We start from the raw sequence: 8,882 nt of genomic DNA on the forward strand, positions 1-8,882 counted from the left end.
CATCAAAATTAAAGGAAATAAACATTTGAAATATATGAGTTTGTATGTAATGTATGAATATAATATACAAGTTTCACTTTTTAAATGGAATTACTGAAATAAATCTACTTTTTCATGATATTCTAATTTTATGACCAGCACCTGTATGCTTTCTGCTCCTATCTACCCACTGTAATTGAATGTTTTCCTGCACTAAGTTGATTTTGAGAAAATTCACTGACTTTAAAATTGATCCTGTGAGGATAACTGGAGTCTTGTGATTGCCGCATGTTAGCTTTTTTTTGGGGTTGTGGTAAAGGAAGAATTTGTTTGTGTGACTGGCCGTACTTTATTTGGGATCAGCAATAACAAGGACACATATTCTACTATGTCTTACCTAACTGAACTTTCAGTATGATGCAACATTTATAGTTTTTATTTATATATTTCACATAAGAAAAATCTATATTTCCTTTCTGTAGAAGATTGTTTATGCATAAATCACTTTAATCAAATATGGCTTATGTTCAAAATAAGAACATCTCAGAACCAACTGCTAACATCGTGGGGCTCTGATTTGCTTCTCCACTCCAGCAGAACTGGTTCCTTAATCTGATATTCATTTGTCAAACACACACATAAGGACAACATGACTACGCACCATTAAAATGTCTGAAAACCACAGTTAAAAGAAGTTGTTGAGACAAGTCGTATCATGCAGCCAGGTAAGCAGATTTAACCCCAACAACACCATCACCTCACACCCATCCCTGGTGTAATTACACAAAACTACAACTGTCGTTGCATAATAATCCAGACTGAGGCAGCAGAACTGCTACTAAAGGGTGTGCGGGCACGTCAGCCTCACCACGTTTTTTAGTCAGACATTTGTGCTCCTTATGCAGACAGGAACACAGCCAGCTGTTCGTTGGGACTAAAAATACCCCGTTTGAGGAGAGCAGAACCCTTTCCCAGGTACCAGGGGAATGGCTGGAATGCCAAAGAAAGGGTCAGCACACGGGCTCACACTTCACTTTACACAGCTTCAAAAGAAAGCAGGCAATGCAGAATTAAATGTGCAGGCCGGGCAACTCAATCCCAGCAGGCAAGAAGAGAAACAGGTGATCAGGTTGAGGAGATAAGATAAAAAAAGAAAAAAAAGACCAATGCTAATGTAGGGGTCACCTCGAGTGAAGAAACAAGATTTACTGCCTCGAAGCAGGCCTCGGAAAGGCCTACTGAGAAGGCAGGAACTCTGTCACAAACTGAACTCTATTTAGGCCGTGACAGGTCATTTCAACCCTAGGAGAATTTCTCAGGTCTCTTAATCAGATAATGGACAGAACAATCTTTTCTGTTCATGATTCATTTGTTGTTTAACTAAGAATGTTTATGCATTTGTTAAATCATAATAATGACTGTCACAAGGAAGTGGAATCACTTCTACTCTTTTATCATGCCTAAAAGATTAATTAATGGTAAAAAAAAATCACAGAGAAAATCATTACCATGTTTTCATTGTGTTTTTGAATAAATCACTGTTTTTATTTTACTGGGAACACAGTAATATAATTGTGAATTTTTCCTGAGAAAATCTTTCATTTATCTGGAATAACAGAATGGTTCAGACTGATTACTTAAACAGAAATGTTAATTAATCATCATAAATGTTTTGCAGTGATTTCTCTTAGAGTCTATCAGAAGAAAAGTTGAAAAGAAATGTTATCATATTCTGCTGTGAATAACCACAGAATTTAACCTTGGCTGGCGCCTGGCTAGCAAGTCTTATCTTTCCTCTTTTTCCTGACTCATCTTAAGCCTGAGGGCGGAACCAAAGTCGTCCGCTTCGATTACTAACACGGACGCCTTTGAGTGACGGAACACTTCTTCCTGGATGCCAAACTGGGAAGGAAGGCTGAGTTTCTCTCCGGAGAAGCCAGCTTGGCTCGTTAGGTCTTGCCCATAAGCCAATTAGGGAGATCTAACGGCCRGGACAGCGRCACGCCGCCGACTGTCCCACCCGAGACTGGAAGTTTCCAAGTGTTTTACCTCCCGAGGGGAGATTTTATTTTGAAAGGAGGAACCGGATGCATCAGCTTGAATCTTTCTGGTGAGGATCGAAACAGACGAAAAGTTGTCCGAAATAACACCTTTTCGCCGAAGAACAGTGAGTGGGCCGATTAAAAAGTTCCCTGACTGATCGGAGGTGAAGCAGTGACTACCCAGGGTTTGGTTAAGAAGCTATCACCAGGTAAAACTGATGTGTTACGGGTGACGTGTCATGTGGAAATGAGAAAATACCTTGGTAAAACTTTCCTCATAACCTTGTTTATGAGAGATATGTAGAAAGGCTTAATTCACTTTGAGCCTACCCCCTACACTAAGGCATGGATGCACACAATCTCTTTCTAGTGTATTTTTTACAATGTCCAAAAAAGTATTAGTATTGTATTAAAACTATTACAAACATTTCAGAACTATACTGTTTTTGCACAGCATACCCAAAAGAACTGGGTAATGTTTTTTTTTTAATGGTACCCTTATTACCATGTAATTACGTGGTAATTAGGGTACAAAAGAAAAACTACTGTTAGTAAAACTACCTTTATTGGGTARCTACAATCAAATTACTATTCAATAGTAACTCAACACTATTTATAACCAAAAGGATGCAACTAAATTTTGGGGTTAGTGGTTAATTGCAATAAAATAAAACTTTAAAACTGTCCAAATTACCTACTACTTATTTAGGTGTTRCATTGTGAATTGTAATACATTACCAAGTGCTACATTACTGCAGACAATTACATAGTAAAACTGTACCCTAATTACCACGTAATAACATGGTAATAAAGTAGTAATTACATTTAATTATATTTTTATTACCTTGTAATTACATGGTAATAAGGGTACCATAAAAGAAAGTGTTACCAAGAACTGAACTGTCTTTTAATAAAGATTATGGTTAATTTTTTATGAGTTTTGCACAATACAAAAAACTCTTTTTTACATTAAACTGATTACCTTTGTGTTTTGATACGTTCATTAGATATTTAAACTTGGCACAGGCAACTCTTGTACACATATTTTACAGATTAAACTGTAGTTTGAACAGTGATTCCAATAGTTTATTCTTCAATACAAGAATACAATAAGCTTGAGTGAATATTTGCATCTGTTTTGACAAAATTATATTGCATTTAAAATTAAAATTTACTTTAAGACATAAAACACATATAAAGGTGTCTTTGTGAGGACATTCTCTGACACAATGCCCTGCGTAACCCCTTGACCTAACCCTGACATAAATCCTTGTGTGAAATTCTAAACCCAGTCTTGACCCTCAGTCTTTTAGATGAAGTAAAACGGCAGCTAAAATAAAAATGTCCCAAACTTGTACAAAAAACAAAACTTAACATATATAAAAAGCTGGCGTTTCTAATTTTTATGTAATGTTTATACAATCGTGTGTCTAACAATAAAAATCTCAGTGTCCTCATACATTTCAAACTTTATACACAAAAACTTGTGAGAAAATGTTTGAAAAACAAACGTTTTTTTATAGTGTAAAACATATTATGCTAACAAATTTGGGGAATAAAACTGATGAGACTAAGCAATACCCTTAATAAACATATCACAAATTTCCAATGAAAATATTTAAGTGCATTACTGTATTATCAGTGGCTTTGGTGCTTATAATAAAACAATGTGTTTGAAGGAGTTCTCCAGTTCTGCCTTTTCCTTCTTGATGTCGGATACCTTCTGTTGAAATTCTACCCCGCCACAGAAAGGTGAGCTGCCAGGTTCAACCAACCAACCAACCAACCAACCAGACACCTGCCTCCTCAGAGCTGAATGCAGCACCTGACCACCACTGCTGGCTGAGACAAAGAGAGCTTGTCTCTTACAAAGCTCAAAGGGTTCTGCAAAGCGTTTGATGGCAGCCACCATGAAAACTTGTGATTCATTTGAAAAAATGTGAGCAGAATCAGTGTTACAATGCAGATGATGTTCAGGAGATATTGCTTGAACAATTGCTGTTTTATCCTAAAAATCAAGCAGTTATCTTGTTTATTTCACTCAAAGCAGGTCAGGCAAAAGTGCCACTACTGTTGCTGGACCACCTGACTCTGAATTGCACAATATTTTCAATAACTCATGTAAGCTTCCTGCAATTTTCTTTAATGCTCTGATTTCAAATACTGTTTCATCATTGTTGTTTTGTGGCTTTTATGTCAAATGGACAAAATTTATTGTTATTGTAAAAAAAACTCTACCTGCAATTATGTTAATCTCTGGCAAACAGCCCTTTTTGTCCATTATCTCCACATGGGTGGACCAGTAAATACAGTAAATGCTGGAAATTTAAGAGATTTGCCCTCCACTGGATGTTCAAGGGTTGTTGGCACTAATTTTACTTTTGCATGATCTGCACAAACTATGAGAATTTTGGGGAATTACAGGTTCAGATAACATGAATTCTGAATTATAAGGATTTCAGTAGATCAGGGTTACAAGTACAGGAAGTTGCTGAATTGTGTCTGAATCTGCTACGGCTGTGAGGTGCAAAAAACAAAACGTGCCTAAGGACAAAGTGTGACTAAACTACAAGTCTTCTAGAAGGGATGCAAAACTTCACTCGTGTAAAAGTGTAAACATCCCTGTTTGAGCGAGCAGATGAAAGAAAAGATGGCATTTGTAGATGCAGATTTATGCTAAACAATCTGACCGCAAATTCCAAAAGGAGCTGGACACCGACCAAAAGCTCTAGAGTTCCCTAATGTATTCCTTGATCCTTTATGAAACTTCTTCATATCTGATATGTGCAACTCCCCCATACTTTCCCCTCTGGCTGATTTCTTTTTCATCACTTAAGTTGACCAGTTTGGTCATGCATGATCAAGTTCATTATCATGACAATGAGGCAAACGGGAGTTGAGACGAAAGAAACTTGGGGGAGGTTCACAGGGAAGTGTAAAATCTGTTTGTGAACWAGTTTCTCACGAAGATTCAGGAGCAGTGGACCACTGATGAGGGTCAGAGGTTTACTTCCAAAGGAAGGAGAAATTATTTATCCATTTTCTAAACTAGATACCGCATAGTGGTAAAATAATGACCCCCGCATGCACAAATGCACAAAAACTCAGAAGACTTTATTCCTAATACAGTTAATGTCATGCTACTAGGTGCATCCCAAAATTGTACTGGTTTGGGTGGTGGTCTTTTTTGTTGGGGGGTGGGGCACTGATTAGTGGGTCTGATGGATAGAGCTTCATCAGAGCTAAAAAAACAAACAAACCTGAAGCTCCTATGTTTAATAGTTTTTGAGCAATAACCATTTTTGTATGTCCAGACACCCCTTTTTTCAGATAAATTGGGGTCGGGGAAGGGGGGGGCACTGATTGGTGGGCCTGATGGATAAAGCTTCATCAGTGCTAAACAACAAAAGACATCTTGCGTCTATGAGACACAAACAATTACTCCAAACACATCTGATCAGTACACTGCATAATGCAACTGCCTTATTTCATAGCCGCTGTCAAAAAGAAGCCATTTGTTTCCCAAACTTCTGCCACTGACAGCATCATGAAGCCATTTAACTGGCTGAACTGTCTGTCAGTGCAGCTGTGAGTTTTGCTGACTCGCACAAACTTTTCCTGCTTACTGGGCAGGTTGAGCAGAATGAACACTCCCAAAGCAGAGAGGCATCAGTAACAACAGGAGCAGGTAACCAACATCACTGCAGCACAGATTACTTTTTTTGTTCTGTATTGTAACAATTCACATTCAAAATTYGTTCCTCTGTTGTGCAAAATTAAGGAAACTAAATAGTTCCTGAAAATACATGGCTATCCTTCAAATATTTATTTATGCTCCACAATTTAATGCAAGTAGGATTTAAAAATCATTTTCATATCAAACTGTGTCTATTGATAAAAAGATGTCTGAAAAGGTGGAAGAAAAGAGGACAGKAGATCTAATATGAGAAAAGAGATTAAAGGTAAAGTAGGAACATGAAGRGAAATATTATTTGTTGTTTTTACAACCACAACAGAAAAGCAAGATTCAGAAGTAATAAGAGAGATGTGATGCTGGCCTCATTAAACTGAGAAACGGCCAAATATACGGTCTCATGTTTGTAGATCTGTTATTATTTTTGAAACAGTAAGTGCATCTTCTTGGACAGTATCTAGTCCAGCTTTTTTGGTTGGGCCCCACTTTGGAACAAGAATACATAGTTTCTGTAAACTTAACACACTGCAAAGATAAAACAATCTGATGACGGGATTGGGACTGAGATCTTGTAACTCTGCAATAGCAGAAAGTTTTAAATGTCTTGTGGGTGGATGGAGGCTGGGACAAAAAAAAAACCACAAAAAACTGCGGAACCAAGTAGGGGTCTCTGCAGTACATAGTGTGGGCAGAGCTGGCCCTACTTGTGATTGGGTACCTCCTTAGCCGTTATAATCAACGAGTATTTACACTGGCTCAGGGCGGTGGTGAGTGGACGGCGATCCACTAAAATTAGATTCTCACTATTTTCGAAATAATTCACCAAAGGCAAACTAAGTTTGTTGAATTTCTAGCTATTACACACACACACACACACACACACACACACACAGTCAAAATGTATTGTTCTGTTTGGGAAGCAGATGGCAACATGTACAGTAGCATGCAGCATATGCAGACACACATAATGCATGTGGATTTTATTTTGAAATCAGAAGTTTCAAAAAGAATAAATGTGCAGTTTGAGCTGTTTGGAGTCCGTCTTCCACAGAATTAATTATTTTGCTCTGACTTCTACATTTATCACTAGATTTATTGCACAATCTCGCATTTCCTGCAMACGCTTCTCGGACCTCCTCTGCGCTTTGCACCGGAGCAGAGTGGATGCTGTATAAATTGGGGCGCAAACGAACGGCTGCGAACTGCACAGCGGAGCGGAAACACAACTAGTGTAAATTAGGGGTAAGACACCAACTGAGTTATGTCCTTACTTTTAACTGMAGGATGAGGTCAACAATTCAAGCTTAACACCATTCAAAAACTTCAAACCTCAATACTGTATCAGTGGTTCAACTGAAAGCTGGGATGAATTTTTAACAGAATAAATTATTTGTTAAATATGCATAACAGATTTAATGAATCTTAAATTTCTCAGATGGGAATTCTAATTCAATTTTTGGGGATAATTGAGTAGTGAATATTCATATGATGAAACAAATGGCTGAGCAGCACCCTTATTTAATAAGAATGTACTTTTTTTAATAGCGGATTGCTTTCCCTTGTGGGCTGTAAGCACATATTTTAYGTAGTTAGTGGGAAAAGAACAGCTTGATGAAGACATTTTTTAAGAAACTGCAAATTATCTTCAGCCAAACAAGACAAGGCTCAGTTTGAGACTTGGTCCCAAGTGACTTCTTTGATTAATTAACTAAAGAGCCATTTGTTTACACAGATTTTTGGGTTTAAAAAAACATCCCTTCTTGTTTTGTGTTTACTTTTGTATTACCTCACATTTGCTCCAAAAATTACTGTTATTTTCTAAGGAAAAACAARAAAGCAGAGCTACTCAAATGCACTAACCGCAACAAACACAAGGGCTAAATTCTCCTTGTACAAAGACCAAGAACTTGTGAATATGCATACATTTTGAACATTTCTGAACTCAGTCATTTTTAATTTATGCTAAAACACAAAATATGTAACATCAAACAAATGCAGATCAGAGGTTTGAGGTGTCTTTTCAAACAGGTTAAAAGTGAAAATGTCACCCGAAATCCAAAAAACAGAGTCAGAAACCAAAAGACTTAAAATGTGTCACTATCACTAGCAAGATTTTGTCAAAGAAAATTCATTATAAAGAAGCACCTGACTTTAGTCCACCATACAAAACTACGTATACCTGAAGACATTTTTAAGTGCAGGTGGAAGAGAAAGAGAAGTAGGACACGCCTGAAATAGATGTAGCAGGTGTGTGGGGACAAAACAAAAAGAAAAAYTGAAGGAACAAAAAACAAAAAGAGGCAGACAGAAGGGGAAGAGAAATACAAAAACACCTGAAAGATTTAATAAAATATCTGGGCAGTGAAAGAAAATACAAGGGTCTCAGTTCTGGACAATACAAACAGTTCTAGCACAGTGGCGGCTGGCGGATTTTTCTCCAGGGGGGGCTACAACTCCAAAATAGGCTCATCTCCAAAAGCAAACAAACATGTACTAAGTTGTATCACAACAGTGTATTTATTAAACAAATGAAAATAATAAAACAGCATTACGATGTCATGTAGTGTTTTATTCTCTGTACATAAATTTTGCTCTTCTGTTACTGAGAAGCAAATTTCTTCATGACTCTGGTTAAAGTCAGGGATGTTTTAACCAGATTCTTCTCTATATAGCATGATCAGTGCAGTGAGATGTGATGTTGTGTACATGAGGAAAGTCTGGATTCTCTTCAGTGTTGAGAAGCTCCTCTCAGATTCAGCCGTGGTCAGAGGAGATGTGATGAGAATCTTCAGCAGAGACATAGTCTCTGAAGATGTCCTGCAGATTGTTCTCCATGAAGAGCAGCTGGGACAGAGACATCACCACTGCAGCTCCTGAACTACATCAGACTTCTTGGTCCTGTTCAGCATTGGGTGAGCCTCCATGGTCTTCAGTGCTGCTTCAGAGAACTGTCCTKCARGAACCTGTCTGCCTGCAGCAGTGTRGCACAATGTGCTACACYGTGCTTGTGAATGTCTCAAGATGGTGTCACAAACCTAAAACAATAAATTCACAAATTTAATTCAATATGGAGATGGCTACAAGTGAGCTTTTAAATATATATTTAATATATAGAGAACAATTAATGTTATTTTAATAGCAACAAAGTGTTGCACCTCTAAGGTAAA

The 8,882-nt window shown here is 37.5% G+C and overlaps 1 protein-coding gene across 1 annotated transcript in view; it reads right to left on the reverse strand.

Moving 5' to 3' along the window:
• Positions 1-8,882, reverse strand: part of fcho1 (FCH and mu domain containing endocytic adaptor 1) — a gene marked incomplete in the record, with an annotated part of 51,566 nt that overhangs the window by 30,842 nt on the left and 11,842 nt on the right.

This window comes from Austrofundulus limnaeus, unplaced genomic scaffold (genome assembly GCF_001266775.1).
Source record: "Austrofundulus limnaeus strain Quisiro unplaced genomic scaffold, Austrofundulus_limnaeus-1.0 Scaffold41, whole genome shotgun sequence".
In the NCBI taxonomy this organism is placed as follows: domain Eukaryota; kingdom Metazoa; phylum Chordata; class Actinopteri; order Cyprinodontiformes; family Rivulidae; genus Austrofundulus; species Austrofundulus limnaeus.